The sequence below is a fragment of the Tamandua tetradactyla genome, chromosome 10 (assembly GCF_023851605.1).
Source record: "Tamandua tetradactyla isolate mTamTet1 chromosome 10, mTamTet1.pri, whole genome shotgun sequence".
NCBI classification, from domain to species: domain Eukaryota; kingdom Metazoa; phylum Chordata; class Mammalia; order Pilosa; family Myrmecophagidae; genus Tamandua; species Tamandua tetradactyla.
The window spans coordinates 86,201,418-86,220,879 of NC_135336.1; the positions used below are offsets into that span (position 1 = coordinate 86,201,418).

At 36.6% G+C, this 19,462-nt stretch overlaps 2 long non-coding RNA genes across 2 annotated transcripts; one reads left to right on the forward strand and one right to left on the reverse strand.

The window, feature by feature from the left end:
• Positions 1-636: 636 nt before the first annotated feature.
• On the reverse strand, positions 637-5,939 carry LOC143648022 (uncharacterized). The gene is made up of 3 exons (XR_013158320.1): positions 5,792-5,939; positions 3,503-3,644; positions 637-783 (listed from the first exon to the last, which is right to left on the reverse strand). It is a non-coding gene; the product is annotated as an uncharacterized LOC143648022 (long non-coding RNA).
• An 89-nt stretch (positions 5,940-6,028) lies between these two features.
• LOC143648023 (uncharacterized) lies at positions 6,029-18,620 on the forward strand. The gene is made up of 3 exons (XR_013158321.1): positions 6,029-6,140; positions 14,902-14,953; positions 18,526-18,620. It is a non-coding gene; the product is annotated as an uncharacterized LOC143648023 (long non-coding RNA).
• The last annotated feature ends 842 nt before the right edge of the window (positions 18,621-19,462 follow it).

A 19,462-nucleotide genomic window follows, 5' to 3' on the forward strand; every position in this document is an offset into this window, starting at 1 on the left:
GTGAGTTCTGATATGGTACAACATGAATGAACCTTGAAGAGATCATGTTGCATGAAAAAAATGTCTTTTAAGACATAATTTATTCAGTCAAATAACATTCTTGAAATATGCAAGAGTAAGAGCCCTTTTGAGATAGCACACCTCTGAAGAAAACTTACATTATTCTTTAATTACATTGTATATATTAATTAATATTAATATTATATACAATGTATATAATAATACATTGTATGAAATGTATTTCTATTACTACTATTGATGCTGCCACCCCAAGTACTAACTCAATTACCTTTTATGCTATTACTTTTGGTGAGCTGCTAATCTATTAAGTGTCAGAACCCATACTAATCACTTTATATTAATGTCTTTTTTATTTTTTGGAAACTTATGACATAGAGATTATTAGTATTCTAATTTTCAGATGAAGAAACCTAAGATTCTATAGTAACCCGCCCAAATCCACATAGGAAATAAGTGGTAGAGTTGGGATTCAAACCCAGTTTTTTTTAATGCTTAAGTCTGAACTCTTTATCATTTTATTATCACAGTGGCCCCCACATGAGCTTATAAAGACTCACCAGAGACTCGTATTCAACCAGAGAGGGAATATTCTCTCATATGGCCTATAAAATATTTAATCAAGTATTCAATTTGGCTCAACAAAACTCATTCTATTTTAAGCCACTGAAATGGGAACGCTGTCTGTGATATGATGATATGTGACAACAAATTCTCTTCACTCTTCTGCTGTTTCCAATTGTGTATGTAGAGAATTAATTTACACTGTGAAAGCAAAGAAGATTAAAAGTTAGTAGCTGATTCCTGGATTAAGTCCCAATCCTGTGATAACAAAGTGCATGACCTTTTGGGTAAGTTTTTCCAAATTGAATCAATAGAGTGACAGTTTTGAAGATTTTGATAGCTAAAGTCAGACTTCAAAATTCAAAATTAACACAACATCTGGATTGTTGCCTCTTGGTCATGGGAAGGTATGGTGGGGAAAGTACTGAACCTGGTCCTGGTGTTCTGATATCATTAACCCTTAGCTCTCATTTGAGTAGTCATAATTACGGCATTCTACATTAAACCTTCTAGGTGTGTTACCTTCGCTGAACCAAAATAAATGGTGGTGACGTCTTTGTTGTTGCTGAGGAAAGAAAATGAGCTTCCTTTCATGTCAAGACATGCTATTTAAATCTGGGTGACTTCAAGTATGAGGCAGTTTTTCATCAGATTTGGCTTTGGTTGCTTTTTTCCTTCATCAGATTCTCTTACTGCCAAGTTTTTAAGTTTGCATGTTCAGGTTATTGGGGGTTTTGTTTCTGCGAGTGCAAATAGAGTTCAGATTTCTTAAAATAGGGAAAATGATTACTCTTCTCCCCCTCCCACTTTAAAAAAAATGCTTATGGTTCAACAGTATTTGATTTAGGTGGCAACTAAAAATAAATCCTTCTAAATTGTGACTAAACAAGGAAAATTTTTTCTCAAAAGCACTTTAAAAAAAGTCATGATTGAGTATAAAGGAGGTGGATGAAGAATGGCCTTTGTTTTTGCAATTTAACACTGACAAAGTATCCTTTTCTGGAAAATAACTGCAAGTTCAAACTGTCAATGCCTTCTAGGTCTGCAAGCTTCAATGAAAACCTTATTTTGTTGCTGGTTTGGTAGCCTTAGGGCATCAGAATTTTGATTTGTTTAATCTTCAAAATACGGTGTTTTTGATTTTCACATATTTCTGAAGAATAAGTTGCTAACATTCTCTGAATGCTGGGTTGAGAAAGAATTTGGGGAATGTGTTCTCACTAGCACTGTCACATGAAAACATACTGAAGAAGATCAAAACTTTAGTTTACTCCCAAGTGTCCTTTCCAGTGTTTCTGTTCTCCTAAGATACCAGTGCTTACCTCCTCCCTCATTGCTGCTTGAAGCCTGTCTCTTCATGGCATTTATCTAGATCTTCCCTCCTTAGCAACATAGCCTCAAGACGTAGTTGTACTTTCACTTCAATTCTTCTTTCCATAATTTCCCTTCCACTCCTCTCCCTTGACCAATCCCCTTACAATGAATCAATAAAATGGGCCTTTTTGCATTTCACTTATCATTCACCCAGCATTTCGCATGGCATATGCAATGCTTATGATAGGCCAGACGCTGGTGTAGACAGCAAGAACGCAAGGTCACTGCTATAATGGAGTTTAGAGAGTAGACACCTTAACACACAGTAGCCAAATAAAAATGTGAGGGAAATGCTGATTGTGGTGATGTCTATAAATGAGGTAACCATGGAGAGGTGATGGATAGTGACTGGCTTTGGTGCATGACAGGAGATGGTAGAGGATAAGGTGGCATATTATATAGGAAGGTCAGGGAAGGCCTCTCTGAGACATTTTTCTATTTAGACTTGAAGGTTGAAAAGAAGCAAGTTAAATGAAGAGTCAGAGGAGAATTAGGCTTGACCGGTTGGTTCCAGGTAGAATAGGAGATGGAATGAATAGGTAGGGAATAGCCTACTTTTTAAAATGCCCTCACATTATTGTAAGATGTTTGAATTTTGTTTTGAGAGCAATGAGATGTTAATGTAAAATCATTGGTGCTCTCAATTCTGAAATAACGTTGTGCCCTGTCAGCATGAAGTCAGATGTATTTGTTTGCTGGCAATACAATGCCTTGGTCAAATTGGTGGCTCTACAGTGAAAGAAATTTCAGGCAATATGCAAAGCTGCCTCACATTGAGGTTAAGGGGAGACTTTTGACATTGCTTTTCTTAATGTCATTAAATAGGCAAGCACCTAGTCTGCCCAAATGTGAAGTTTGTCTTTTGCTGTCTTTTCTTCCAAAAGCTAAAGTTTGGGAGAAATTTATGGAATCTGCCAGATGTACTGAGCCATCATCAGTGATGTTTATGATATCCAAGTGGCCTGAAAAAGTTTACGTAAGCATCCAAAAATTAATTTATTCATTTGGAAAATTTGGTTAACAAATGTCATTCAGAAGATCAATTCATGTTATCTAGATTAACATCAATCACTCACAGAAATGGCAAAGAATTGAAAAGCTCCTGTCTTTATGACAGTTTCTACCTAAGGTAGATTATTCATAAATATAACAGAAAGTGAAGTCTTATTGGAAGAAAATGTTAAGGTACATTGCAATGGTTTGAAACTGTATGTACCTCAGAAAAGATCATGTTCTTACAGCTAATTCATTCCTGTGGGCGCGGACCCATTGTAAGTAGGATCTTTTGGTAAGTAGGATCTTAAATTGAGATGTGATAACAGTGCTCACCTTCTCTCTCATTACTGCTTGAAGACTGTCTTTACCTTAATCCTTACCTTAATCCTTTATATGAGGATAAAAGACAGAGAGAACACACAGAAGCTAAGAGAAACAGAGAAGTTGAGAAAAAGGACATGAGCAGAAGTTCAGAAAGAAAGCCAGAGAGAGAAGCCAGAAGCTGGAAGCGGCAAAACCTGGGAAAGGAGAGAGAGAAAAGCAGACCCACCAAGTGCCTTGCTGTGCATCAGAAGACCTGAGGATCGCCAGCAACCTGCCCACAGTCTGGGTATCATTCTGATGATGCCTTGAATTGGACATTTTCATAGCCAGCCATTTCTCGCATATTGCATATCACCAGTTTCAGCCAACTGAAACATACATTTATTTATGTTTAATGTTCATCATTCTTGTGAGTCTTTCCTCAAGCTTCAACTGCTATCATATATCCCATAGTGTGAAATTGCTCTGTTAGAGTTGATGTTTCTACACACAGCCCTTTCCTTACATTTTAACTTATCTACTTTTCAGATGGTATAGACAAAAAGCATCTACAAGTGGCAAAGAAGAGACCATTAGATCCAGGGATGACTTCATGGCTGTTTGTCCTGTACAGTCACACAGTGCCCCATGCTCAGATGGGCTCTACTCTGTTGTCACTGTCATGAAGTTGCTAACATTTTCCTTTGAACTTGTAGTTTGATGGGACAACTGAGCCTTCAAATGCGTGGTATGGATGCCTACCCTTTTGTGCCACCCCACCTGCACATACACACACATAAATGCCCCATGAGCACAGAATTCTGGTGTCCCCATGATGGGTGCGATTCCAGAGAGATTTAAAGAGAATAGAAATTAAGTGTGTTATATTCACAACTAAATCAGGGGAAGCACTGACAATCCCAAGAAACCATACTTTCCATCTGAATCAGAACTTGTCTTGAACTTAGAAATAAGTCAATGGATTCCAAGATATCATATCATAGCCTTTCTTACTCATGTTACCTTCCTGAATTAGCTGACAACTTAAATTGAAAATAGTATTATGGAAGGAAAGGAAAAGATTGGGCAATGCATAGTTCCTTTTCATTTTAGTGTCTCCTTAGTCATTAGTAAGCCAAGGGTAGAAGTTGCGCAGATCAAAAGTGAAATGAAACAGTCATTTGCAATGTTTTTACTGTTGGTAAAAGGAAATATGTACTCACTGATGAACAACAAAATACAAATTGTATAATTTTGATGGTTTTGCATTTGAGATAAATGGTCTTCTATCTGATTTTTAAATTGCGCTGCAGATTTAAAATTCATGCTCTTAATTTTACGCCTTAATTTTTCTTCACATAGAACAATATTAAACAGCAAATTAAGAGTACCATTGCAAGTCAAAAGAGAGACCATGGAATAAAGGGAAAAGTTCTATATTTCAGTAGCATACTTAGTGGCACTTTTCTTCTGCCATTTAAAAAAGGGGTCCTGCCTTTTCAATTCACGCTTAGCTGTAAGACAGATGTAGCCTATTCTGATTGAACCAATCATGTGGCATGCCCATGATCACTCATTTCCTTTTCTTTAAGATCACCAGACTATGAAACTTATAATATTAAGTTTAAATATCAGTTGTAACTTTGACAGTTTTGAGTTATAACTTTCCAAGTTAGGTCCCAAGGCAGTAGGCAACATTTAAATATTTTCTTTCTAGTAAATTTGTCAAACTAGTTTTAAAATTGTAAGTGCTTTAAAAGTATATGTTGCTGAATATTTATGCCTTTAAAACCAGGGTTATAAAATAAGGGACTTTGGGTTAAATTCAGCTCACGATTATGATTCCTTTGTCTAGCACAGAGATTTATAGAACTTGAACTTGAATGTTTTTAACTAGAGCCCAAAGTTCCAGGCAATCACTAGCCTAAACCTGCAATTGTCTTTTACAAGTAAGTTTCACCAATATGTTTACCCTACCTGATCTCTGGAGAGCATGTGGATTTACAATGTTGGGTTCTAAAGTTTAACTTTAAAACAGTGGGTCCCAAATTTTAGCAAGCAGGTAAATCACCTGGAGGGCTTGTTAAAGTATAGATGGTTGACCTTACCCCCAGAAATTCTTATACAATTGGGTCTGGGAATTTCTAACAAGTCCCCCTGGGAATGCCAGTGCCCTTGGTTCGAGAGCCACACATTGAGAACCTTTGGTCTAAAACACTACTTCCAGTTCTGCTTTTGCTATTAATTATAATAGATTTCACCTACTCAATTCTGAATGAGATTGTGTAAATCAAACATACGTTTCTTAATTAATCAAGCTAATTAAATGGGAAATTTAGCCGTGACAGCACACATTCACTGAAACAATTAGTGAGTCTGCCAATTTTCTCTTTTCTAAAGGAAGCTTTATTAACTACCAAACTATTCATTAGTCTTATTTCAGTTGTCTTTTTTCTTTTACTCACAGGCCCTGCTTTATCCCAAAGTTGTAAAGCAGCTTTGAAAAAATCTGATTTAACACTTAATGTTATCTTACCCTCAGTCACTATCAAATGCAATGAGGTAATGGAACAAGATTGTTGGGGCTGTCACTGATTCGTTCAAGTTGGACAGAGGTTTATCTGACTGACAAGCAATTGTTAGTGCCCAAGTCTGCAATGCCAAGATTTTCCTAGAGACTTTAGAACCCAGAAGAATCCTTCAGGTCTATGCTACTCTGAGCTGGAAGCTGTGTGACTGTAAACATTCCAAGGAATGCAGAGTTCTATTCTGAGTCATTTTGCTCCTCAGTCTCCTCTTTGAGACCTCCAGTGTCAAGTCAGTCAAAAGGACTGCTCAGAGATTACCATCAGCCATCCACTTCTCAAATCCACACCTTTTAAAGGGTATGTGATACCGCAGTACGACAACTAAACTGGTCTGTCTAAAGCTAATGTGTTCTAAAATCACTCTTTATGTCTGCTTTCCATTTGCTTAATAACTCTGCTTGGGTAATGGAATGGCAGATAGCTTTAAAAGAAATTAACATCTTAATTTTCCTCTTTTTTCCATTTCTTGTCTTTCTTTTTTGTTTGGGGAGTAGTTAAAGGGGAATTAAAATGCTTTTATTTGAAGCACCAGTGGAATTTTCTCTCAAGCTTTTCTTTGTGGGTTCATTAATTTATTCCTTTAACCAGGCATAACTGCAGTTCATTTAATTTTTATATTCAAATCGTCCATAATAAAAATCCATAATAATGGGAAATTGTGAGACTGTGAATAAATTAAATCTGCACTGTAATTTTGTACATACCTCTCTAACCATCAAACTGCAAATCACTCGAACTTGGAACTCAATCTCATTTATTTTTGTCTCAACCCACAGTGAACATAAAATTGCTAGGCATTATAGCAGATATTCAGGAAAGGTGGATTAAATTGAAATGACCCTCATCTACACCCTTGTAATTTTTGCTTTCGTTTCTCATTTATTAGAAAAGGTAATAGTTTCTAATAAACCTCCCAGGTTTCTCCAATGGACTAAGTAATGTGGTAAAGCACTTAGCTCCATGCCAGACAATAAACAAGAATTGGAACCATGTTGGCTTTCAATTATTAATAGCTGATTTTGCTGCTTTTATAATTATTATTTGCATTAGTGGTTTCAAACTTTCTATGATAAACGCTTTAGTGAAAGTTTAATTTTATAGGGCAAACTGGAATGGACTACCTCCTATCTCCTTCTCTTCTGCCTTATGTTTATTAATTATTTCATATTCCTGTAATTCAGACTGACAGTAAAATCTGACATCCACAAAACACTGTAATCCATGGTACAGCTTCAAAGTGTGAGGATATAAAATCATGATAGAGAAGGAGCATAGTGGAAAAATAACCAGGGAATTAAAGTATTTTTAATGGATTTGCTTTAAAAGAACGTTTCCTCTCTTGGATGAGAAAGGGACATGACTACTGGTGATAGCTGGTGTAAGAATGTTCTGAAAAGTACTGAAAGATTATCATTTTCTGTACAAAAACATATTTTAGTCATTTAAGAATGAAAACTTTCGAGGAAAGCAAGCTTACATTTAAACATTTAGGATAATCCCTATTGCATGTTTTGCACATACGTGATACTTAATCAAATTTCCATTTCTCTGAGAGCTTATTAAGAAGTTTTGAGGCCAGAATAAAAATTAGAAAACCTGGGTTGCCCTCTCTCCACTTTCTGCCTATTTAATGAACCAATCATTCAGCTTTTCTTCTGGGCATCTATGACCTCAGCTGGAAACTGAGCAACCTCTATTGTAGAAATGCCGTGAGGCCAGTGCCCCGGTGAACTTTCCTCCAGGATTGCTCCACGTGGCTGCCCAAGCTGTGTACTAGACAACTCAGCAGTGAAGTTCACTCAGATGAACAAACAACAGGGCCAACTATTTCTTCTGCCTTCTTGCATCCATGAAGAGTTGGGTTAATTAACTATATGTGGGGTTCTTTGGCAATTGTGTTGCCCCTTGATTGGACAAGAAGAAGCACTGTTGGTTACAGAAATTTACTTGTGCACATTACCAAAAACAACTGGGAGAACAAGGAAAGCATAAAGTATTTTTAATGGATTTACTTTCCATTTTATCATTTAATCTTTAAATGGAGAGGTTTCTTTGGACTCCCTTGAACTGAGGATTTGTATGCAGCCATAGAGAACTCTTAGGACAGGGTTATATAACTCAAAACAATGATCAAATATATCATTTGTCCAAACACAGGTTTTTTTTTTTTTTTTTTTTTGAAGGAGGGTCCAATTACCTTTACACACAAACTTATCTAGTTCGTTACAAAGATCACGTTTATGTATTAGCTGCTTACGGTTCTCCACATAAAGGAGATTGTGGGTCTGAAATATAAGGCCAAACCCGTGCAGCTGTTAGTAATAAGGGACTGTCTATGGAATTCAGAACTGAAGCCAGACTTGCCTCCATAGCACATCTTTTTTTAAGCTTGCAATTCCACATTTCACTTCTCAACTTGATTTCATGGAACTCAGAAACTGCAAGAGAAAAAAAAAACACAATAAACTGTTGCTATTCATTGGAATGATGCCCATGGAAAATCAATGATACTTTTTTTTCTGTAATTGTCAACAGTCTCAGTTGATGAATTATTGGGCACTCTGAGATTCCATACGAAGGAGATATATGGTCACAGAATCTTAAAGTCGGTAAAAGCCTTAGACGTCCTAATATCTGTATCTGACATAATTTAAGTCTCTTGCCCCCACCATGGCTAGCCTCAGGTTGTCACCATCTGTCCCTCCCAGCACTATGCTTATCTCTACCTTCTTGGAATTGAGGACTGATCTTGAGTATCAAGAGCTGCTCTGGCTGTGACAGTCCAATATGACCCAACTGCATGACAGAGGGTGTCCTGCTTTCTTCTGCTTCTGGGCTCAGAAGGATTACCATGAATTATGATATCTGTGCTTTCCTAGTGGCTGCCCAAAGGGGTTGGGATACAGAATTTGAAAGCACAAGAGGGGAGGAAGGCATTCACAATCCTCTGAACAAACTTTCACTGGTGAAAGGAAAGAAAATTAGAAGGCACCTGCAGGTACATTTTCTTCCTTTCCACCACTGGTTTGACTGTTCTGAAGTCCAGAGGTACTATATGATCCCTCCAGAGACAATCTTTGTGACTAAGCAGCGAACTGTGCTTTTCTTTTAAAGCTGTGGTCAGTTCAATAACTTACCACCTTTCATCTGATTTCCTTCCTGTCCGCTTTGCAGAAGATGTCCATTCATTTTTCTTACTCTTGTACCTCTGATATATATTGCACCTTCTTCCCTGTCTGAAAGCAGTGATGTGTCAGCTCCATATTATAGCTGGGCTAAGAAGATATGCTGTAAATTCTTGTCTATAGAAGAAGATTTAGAGCAATTAAATTACTTTTCCATGGTCAAAGATGGCATAGAACATTTTTCCTCTTTCGCATTCTTTATTGAGTATCTATGATACAGCTATACTGTGATTAACCTCTACCTTAAGTACCATCCCGGATCATATAGCTTTCCCATTCCTTTCAACCCATGTTGATTATTCTTCCTACCGAATAAAACATAACATTGCCTCCACAGGCCAACTTCTCTGTATTGATTGTCTCAGATATTATTTTAATTTGTAGCATTCCCCTTCTAAACGCTTTCCTCAGCTCTTCATGGCCTGTTTGAATAGTTCATCCCATGGAAAAGCATTCTGTGTAAACTCATTCTGTGTAAGACGTTTTTCTAGCAAAAACTTTCAAATTCAGTTGGCGTCTTCATTGCTGTCCACATATGAATGCTCATTTCCAGCTCTCTGGCCTTGTGCTTTATGTTCCTAAGCATTGTCCTTAGCCATTGGTGTCACTACTATGTCTCGTTACATAGAGTTTTACCCATTGGGGAATAGTAGAAATGATTTTCCTATCTAGTTGCAGAATATGCCTGCATCCAATTTTATATTAAGCTTTTGGAGCTAATTTTAAGGAAACCTAAACCTCATAGTGAGGCTATACCTAGGTGATGCAAGCTCCAGGTAGTAGAAGAATCTGCAAAATTTGTCAAACACAGGTAATGTATGTCTTAAAGGGCCTAGAAAATTGTGGTGGTTTGAGGCTGTGTGTTCCCCAGAAAAACGTTCTTAAACCTAATCCGTTCCTGTGGCTGTAACTCACTATAAGTAGGATCTTTTCTTGAGGTTGCTTCAGTTAAGGTGAGTATGGGTCTTAATCCTGGAGTCTGTATAAGAGAGTGAAATTCAGACAGAGAGAAAGAGAGAAAGGAAGATAGCAAAATAGGGGAGCAAGAAGCCAAAATCAACAAAACGTGGAGGAGGAGGAGAAGCCAGCACATGCTGCCATGCGCCTTGCTCTGTGACAGAGTAGCCAAGGACTGCCAGCAGCTGGTCTTGAGGAAAAAAATCATTGCCCTGATGATGCCTTGATTTGGATGTTTTCCTGGCCTCAAAACATGAGTGAATGAATTCCCATTGTTTAAGTGGAACCATTTCATGGTATTTACTTTGTGCAACTCAGGAAACCAAAACAGGACCAAATACAGAGAGGTGTACACAAATGGGGAGCATCACATATAAATTTGTTTTCTTTTTAAATGGAAGATGGCTGATCTCTATATATTTTTTTACTTCCTTCTATCTATTTATTTTCTTAAAGTTTTCTTTTCTTGAAGGTAGCACTAATGTAAATTTGAGAAATGACATCATTAACCAAGCAATTTACTGTGTATTACTGTATATATGTATATATATACAGAGAGAGAGAGAGAGAGAGTTGAATTTCAAACTCTCTAATTCAAAGAACTCTTGTGAGTGGATAAGAACACAGGACGATTCTCTTTCTCTTTCAAGTATTTATCCAAAATTATCATTTTTGTTGTATATCACTCTCTATATTTGTTTTAATTACTTTGAGACACCCACATCTTGTAACATGCTATTTTTCTATATATGATACTGGGATTGATTTTTCTTTCAACCCATAATAGCAACTTATACAACTTATACTTTCTAACCTAATTTCCCACCTCAACCCTTTTTTTAAAAGAAATTCCTTGATTAAGCTGATTGTTAAGTATTATTATGATTTCAGACATAAAATTTCAATGGCTATAGTGGAGAATAGCCATGCTTTCACAGTAGCTTCAATGTTTCAATATTTTTAGCACTGACTTTTGTGGTGCAAAATATTAAAATTGGAAACCATTTCCATACATGTCTATTGGAGCAAAAGGATATACCCCTGCCTGTATTCCTGTTTCCTCCTACCATACCAACCCCATAGTCTTCTCTAGAAAACTTCCTTCAGGCATGAAAATTTTGATGTACTAATCCTGCTTAAGTCCTTATGTACAGGGTGTCAAGCAGAATTGTTTTTGTCTTGTAAAAGTATCTTTCCTGATTAAATTGAAGGTCATTAGCTCATTGAAGTAACTGGCTTAAGACACAAAATACTCATGTTTTAGACATTTGTAGAAAGACAGAAAAAAGTAGTGCTAAGTTAACCTTAGGCTTTGATGGATAAGTCCATTTATCATTCTGATCTATGTAATTGTCAACATTTTTTTAGTTATTAGGATTTATTTGGCCCTGATTGACCAAAGAAAATTGTGACACTGAATTACCAAAGAAACGTTTCATATACTTGACTATGATGAGGCTGGGTGAACACCAAATAATTTTCAGAGGAAAATCTTTGGTGTTTACTCCATTAATTTTGATATGAATTGCAAAATACAAAAAAAATAACATGTGGGGTTAAGACATTATTAAGTATTGCATTAAATTTTCATTTATAAATCGTTTTATTGCTCCACATAGTTCCATTTTTCACCCTTGATACTTAAATTATTGTTTGGTTCTGAAGAACCTTTACTATTTAACTGATTAAAGAAGATTGAGAAAAAAATAAATCACTGGCTTTTTTTGTTTATTTGTTTCTGATTCAGCACATGTATCAAACACTAACCAACATAAAAAAGTACATAAAACACTGATTGAAAGACTTACATCTCTCTAAACTCTGACCAAGAATGTCAAGATGACCAATATGATCAGAACTCCAATCTACTCAAGTTGTAGGACACACCACCATGAACAACCTACAATGTGCACAGATATGCAGAGGCAAAAGACATGTTAGCACTTGGTTCCTCTTCTTGTTCACGACTTGCTATTTGACAGTCTACTTTTGTTTTACATGTTAAATACCAAATAAAGTCCACAGGAAGCTCAGGGTCAACCTGATAAAAAACTTGTGCAGAGGAATGCATTCTCAAACTGTTGTGCCTGCAGCCTTGCTTTTGCCAAGATGAAGTTCAGCTCAAGGTGTGCAATACAATGCGAATGATGGTGCACACTAAGAGCTCATGAGGAGCAGTGACACGAGTCATTGAATGCGCGAATGTGCACATGCACACATGTACATGGTACCTATGCTGCCACGGACACAGCAGGCAGCCTGGGCTTGGCAGTTAACCACAACTGTTTAGCATTCTAGAAATGCTCCCCATAGCTTCATGCTAACAGCTGTGTATCCTTTTATCAAAAATAAATAAATAAAATGGCAAGAGGGAAATAGAATGAGAAAAGACAAAGACAGAGAAACACACACAAGCCTAAAAACTTCTTTATCTTTTGCAAAGGCTCATGAGCATGGGATTTGGAGCAGTGTCAATAACTGGTTCTTTAATAATTTGGAAATAAAATACTGATTTACTATGTATTTCTTTGGTGATCACCACTACAAAGTTTTCAGTGTTGGTTACCTAACAACTACTAGGCAGAAGATCAAGTTTATACAGAAAGATTTCTTCTGTACTGATAAGATAAAATATTGAGCTCACAAGACATTAGTTACAATGCCTTTTCTTATATTATTGGGCATCCTGCAAGCCACTGGCTTTTGTTTTAACTTGATTGGATGGTTTAATCAACTGCAGTTGAATAACTTGGACAAAATAATTTGTATCAGGAGAAAGCATCACTGGTTTTGTTAAAATAGCCTCATGGACAACTTTATAATGAAATTGATGCCTGAAATTTGTCCCTAAAAAGAAAAACTCCTCTTCCATTTCATTTTTTGGCATTGAAATGCATTTTATAAAGATCATTTGGGGTTTGAAAGCCCTCTTATATCTTACAATATCTCACAAATTTCAATATAATAGTATAATGCTTATTCTTTTAATGTACGCTATTTCTGTGCTTGCCTATCTGAATAATTATTCATTCTCAAATGTGCTGACAAAACAAAGAGTTCTATTGCCTTTCCTCAAAATTTCTGAATCAATTTACTATGAGAAAAAAATGCACTTCCTGCAGTGATTTTTAAATTAAATTTTTTGCTTCCCAAAGTTAATGGTGGAAGTGGAGTGAAATGGAAGCATGGGGAAGGGGTGAGGTGCCTAAAACTGATTCAACTATTAAGAAACTATGTTTCACAGCAAATGATCAGTTGAGGATGTTCTATTAACACCATTCATTCATTCATTTGATCATTCATTCATCTGTCATGCTTAACTATATTATACATCAACTATAAATGTTCACCACCTATTTCTAGCCCCTCCTTGTGATTAAAAGGTAAATAAGACATGTTCCCTGAATTAAAGAAGTGTAGAGTTTAATGGAGTATCTTTTTTCACAGAATCTATTACAATACACAACAGATAATGCATGCATGATACCTGTATTAGCTAGGGTTCTCTACAGAAACAGAATCAGCAAGAGATATCCGTAGATATAAAATTTATAAAAGTGTCTCAGGAAACCATGGGAATGTAGAGTCCAAGGTCTGTAGGGAGGCTGTGAAGCTGGCAACTCCAATGAAGGGACTGGTGAACTCCACAAGAGAGGCTCGCTGGCTGAAGCAGGAAGAGTGACTGTCTCTTCTGAATCCTTCTTAAAAGCCTTCTGGTGATGAGTTTATGCATCACTCATTGCAGAATACACTCCCCTTAGCTGATTACAAATGCAATCAGCTGTGGATGCAGCCAGCATAATTATGATTTAAGTACGTGAAATGTCTTCATAGAAGCAGATAGGCCAGAACTTGTCTGACCAGAAGACTGGGCACCACTACCTGGCCAAGTTGACACAGGAATGTAACCATGACAATACCATTCAGGAAATTAATAAAAACTTTGACTTCCTAAAATTATCAGCAATTATTTTTTTTCTGTTTTTTAAAAATTAAATTTTGAAATTGTCATATTTATGTAGTGCAAAGGATCTTTCAAAACCAACACTGACATGCATAAATTAGAAAATCTGGAATGAGGTTTAAAATATACATGAAGCTCATTTAGAAACCAGGCATTTTGATTGGCTTTGTTAACCAATTTACTCAGTGAATGGACTCAAATGAGTACTCTTAGAGCTTTGATTTAGCTTTCAATTCTAGGAAAATCCTTATTCATGACTTACTTTATATAATAACTCCTTTTTTTTTTACATTGGTGGGCACCAGGAAGCAAACCCAGGTCTCTGGCATGGCAGGCAAGAACTCTGTCACTGAGCCACTATTGCCCGCCCTATAACACTTTAAAACATAACCAAAAAGCATTATCCCTAAAAGAAAACTAACAGCCATGCCTTCATATTATCAATTATTTAATCAATACTCACATTTTCTGAATCGCTCACTTTTCTTTTTTTTTTTCTTTTTCGGTTGGTTTATTTAAGTCAGGTTTCAAAAAAGTCCATGCATTACATCTAGTGGTTATTTCCTCATTCTGTTTAATCTATAGACTTGCTCTTTCTTTCTTTTACCCTTGCAAATTATTTGTCAAATAAACAGGGTCATTTGATCTATAACATTTCCTATGTCACGGATTTTGATAATTTTTGTGAAGTCATTAATATGTATTGCAATATGTTCTGTAAATTGGCCATTGAACATGTATGCTTCATCAGACTGCAAATTGATTTTGTTTTCTTTGTCAAGAATCTTCCATAGGTGGTGGTGTGAATTCCATTAGGAGGGACATAGTATTTGGTTGTCTCTCTTTTTGTGGCATTAGCAGCCATCGATAATCATTGTCTAGCTAAATTATTTCATTAGAATTTATCAAATGTTGATATTCTTATTTGGACCTCCATTTTGTTTTTATACAGATGACTTCCCAAAACTATTTGTTTACTCTGAGGCACAACTCATAAAGGAAAGGTATATTAAATACATATTTTTTGCTTTATTAATCATTTTTCAGAGAGTGAGGGCTGGTCCTTGAGCATCCTTTAAGTGTAACAAATCTATCTTGTTTCCTCTAAATATTATTAGGGGCTTATGGGCTTTAGCATACTTAATGCATTTGAGTGCATTGCATTTGAATCCATTCCATTTTATTACATTTATGTTCAGTTTGGCAGTGGGAATTTCAATTATTCCTGTGGCCTTCTGACTCAACTTTAGTGGTCTATGATAGTTTCTTACTTTTCTCATGTGAGATTTTAAAGATTCTTTTTGTACATTTCCTGTGTGTATTAGTTTCCTTTGACTGGCTTACAAATTACCACAAAATTGGTATCTTAAAGCAAGAGAAATATATTATCTCAGAGTTCTGGTGGCCAGAATTCTGAAATAAAGGTGTCCAACAAGGTTGTACTCTGTCTGGAGGCTATAGGGAATAAACCTTCCTTACCTTGTCCAGCTTCTTGCAGTGTCAGGATTTCCTTAGCTTGTGGTTGCATAATGCCAATATATACCTCATCTTCACATACCTTCTCCTTTGTGTCTGTGTCCACTCTTCTGTCTCCTATAAGGACATTTGTCATTGGGCTCAGGGTCCACATAAATAATCCAGTATGATTTCATCTCGAAGTCTTTAACTTAAATATATCTTCAAAAACAATTTTACTGAATAAGGTAACAGTCACATGTTTCAGGGGTTAGGGTATGTATGTATGTTTCTGAAGGCCATTATTCAATCCACTATATTTATCCCTCTCACCCAAAATATCACATCCATCCCTTGTACAAAATACATTCACTCCATCCCAAGATTCTCCAATATCTTAACTCATTGCAGCATTTAATCTTAGTCCAAAATCTCATCTAAATATCAAGAGCTCAAAAAATCTGGGGCAAAATTGGTCTCCATCTGTGGACCTGTGAAATTAGAAAAGCGGTTCCAAAATACAATAGTGGATTGGCATGGGATGGGTATTTTCATTTCAAATAAGAGAAATTGGAAGTAATGAAGTGATCACTATTCCCAAGCATGTTTGAAACCCAGCAGGGCGAATTCCATCAGGCTTCAAAGCATGAGAATAATCCTGTATGGCTCTTTGCTCTGCGCTCTATACCCATAGCAGCACTTTCACCTATGTCTATGGTGGTTCCATTGGCTTCTGTCTCTGATTCTGCAGCAGAGGCATTCTCACTTTTTCTTAAAGGTAAAATGCATTTGCAGTCAAGTAGCTCTTTAGGCTATTTCTTGCCAATAGAATTTTGGAAATCCTTGTGTCCCCGCATTTTTTCTATCTCTGTTTCTTTTAATCCAGGATGGTAGTGTTTCTGCTTATGTAACATTCCCAAAACTCTTGTGGAACTACTGTGTATGTCAGGGGTTCCACATCACTAGTTAAGCAAACTCTCCACAGATCCTTCCTGGATAATCCCAGCTCTACTTCCGGCTTCTGCTGAGATTTTTGAGCTGGTCCATCAGTCACACACCTAATATCTTTAGCAAAAGTTTATCTAGCCACACTCTTAGTTTTCTCTTCAGAGCATGTTTTCCCAATAGTGAATTTTCTAATTTTAGCATCCATTGCAATCTGGATTGACTGAGAATCTGCAAAGTCATCAAGTACTATTTCCATTTTTCTTCCCCCACAACCGTTTTTACCTCAATTTATCTCCAAGTCCAGGCATTTCCTCCAACACTTTGCTTGGAAATCTCCTCAGCTAAATATTAAAGTTCATTATTTACAATTTCTGCTTTCTACACAATGACAGAACATAAATCAGTCAAGTTTTTTTGTCATTATATAACAAGGTTCTCCTTTCTTCTAATTTCCAATCACATGCTCTTAATTTTCTTCTTAATTCTTGCCAGAGTGTTTTTAATGTTAGTATTTCTACCAACATTCTGTTGATGAGCAAAAATACATATTCTCTAAGATTATAGAATATTTAGTTACCATATTCCTCATTTCCTTCTAAGCCCTCACCAGAATTATCTTTATTGTTTATATTTCTACCAACTGTCTCTTTAACGCAATCTGGGCTTTTTCTAACATATGCCTTAAAAGTATTCCAGTCTTTCCCCATTACCCAATTCCAGAGCCATTTCCACATTTTTAGGAATTTTCCATAGCAGCCACCTACTTCCTGGTGCCAAAATCTCCTAGGCAAGTCGGATATTTATAGGGCAGGCCGACAGCCTGAAAAGTCTTGGACAGGAACTGATGCTGCAGGCCATAAGCAGAATATCTTCTTCCTCAGGGAAGCCTGAGGTTGGCTCTTAAGACATTTCAGCTGATTGGATGAGTATCATCCAGATTATAGAAGATAATTTCCTTTACTTAAAATTAAGTGACTGTAGATGTTAATCACATCTAAAAAGTACCTTCACAGCAACATTTAGATTAGTGTTTGCATAATTGAGTACTATAGCCAGACCACATTGATGCATAAAACTAACCATCAACCATTGTCTGAGACCTCAATCAGTTATTGCCCTAAGAAACTCTATTTTTTTGGTGGAAAATGTGTTTTAGAAACCACCATATGGATGCCAGAATGTGTGCAATTCAAACTTAGTGATGTTTACTATGAGCGTTACTAGTGAACATTCATATTTGTGGTTTTCCTCTAATTCCCGGAGAGGATGTTTAACTTTTTGCTTTGCAATTGGCCTGAAATATGGAAATTAATCAATGAGGTTCAAGGGATATTATTGATAGTGATGCTTGTCATTTTGGGGACAGACCCCCTAAAAGTAGTGTGTGATTTTCCTTCCTCTATACATTACTGGGACAAATAGTGAAGCTTTGTCTTTAATCAGAATCATAACAGAATGATGAAACTTTCATCCACCAGAAATCCTCAGTGACCACAGAGGTCACAGCCCCCCTGACCCACATTTATCATATTGCACATATTAATCCTTTATCACTTAAGTCTCTGAGATTTTTGAATAGTTTTATCATAGTATAATCCTGGCTGATGTAACAATTTTTAATTTTTTTTTGACACAACAATCGATGCTATATCAGTTATCTGCCTTAGGTTCAATCTAAAATCTACTAATACGGTTGTATTTCCATACATCACAAATGGTGATTTATTTTCCCTTTTAATGTTGAGGATTCATTTGTATTTCTTCTGAAGTATGCTTTTCTTAATTGCTGTATGTTTATCCTTAAATGTTGATTGCCTTCCAAAAATACTTCTTGATCATTCTCAGTAAGTGGTGATTTCAATTGATTTGTCCTGGCACATGCCTGTGAGGTATATTAGGTTCCTGATGTTGTATAAGTAAGCTTGTATACATTCTGTCACATTTGTATGCAATATGTGTTATGTCGATGATTTGACTGAATGTTTCCATTTTTTTACTATGTAGATAGAGTAAATATAAAATCTCATAGATTATTTTCCATATAGTTCGCTGTGAAGGCAAATTTACTTTGACCCAGAAAATACTTTGTTGATGCGTATGAATTTTGGGCCTAGAGAAGTCTTCTATTTCTACGATATCATTGCATATAATAAAGTCCTCTGTTCTGTTACAGAAACAGCCTACAAGAACATTCCCGGTGCAAAGCAGCTGCTTAATAAATGTCTGTTAAAGAATAAATGCTGCAGTTACAGTTGATTTCTTGTGCCAGGAAATAAATAGATCCTTACTATTAAAAGCATTTTACATACAGAAAAATTCTGTTAGAATCAAAATAAGTGCAATCAATGGCATTTTTTTGTGCCATGATTTTCTTGAAAAAGCTTAGCAGGTGGTGTTGGTAAGCTGACCTAGATCTGTACATACCCAGCTGCACCCTCCCCGCCCTCAACCTCTCCACTCCCCAACACTTATCCCCCATGGGAGCTGCCTAGCCCAGGAGATTATGCTCCTAAAGGGTGGTCCTTAGTCAATGACTTACTGATATGAGGGTCCAAAATGGTGACCCCATTGCCTCAAGGTAGGGCAGCACCGTGGTATGCTTTTTGCTCCAGAGCGTCCACAGATTAGGTTACATTTAGACATTACCTTAGACCACATAGTGGCTTTGTCAATTTGAAAATATTATATACCACAGAAAAGTCATGCTTTAACCTTAATCCAATCTTCTGGGAGCAGCTGTTTCTTTTAATCCTGATTCAGAACTGTGGGTTGGAAACTTTAGATTATCTCCACAGATATGTGATGAGCCTAATTGTGGATGTGACTTTTTGATTAGGTGGAAATGTGACTCCACCCATTCCAGGTGAGTCTTGATTACTTTACTGGAATCCCTTTAAAAGAGGATGCATTTTGGAGAGAGACAGAGAATACAGACATGGATGTTTGGAGACATTTAGAGCCCAGCAATTATCTCCATGAGACGTTAAGCAAGACAGAACCTGTAGAGAGCCAAGGGAAGCAAAGAGATGAAAGCCAGCCCCAGAGAAGCAAAGTGAGGAATGCTCACAGGAACAGAGGCTGAAAGCAATAGAGCCCAGGAGCAAGGGACC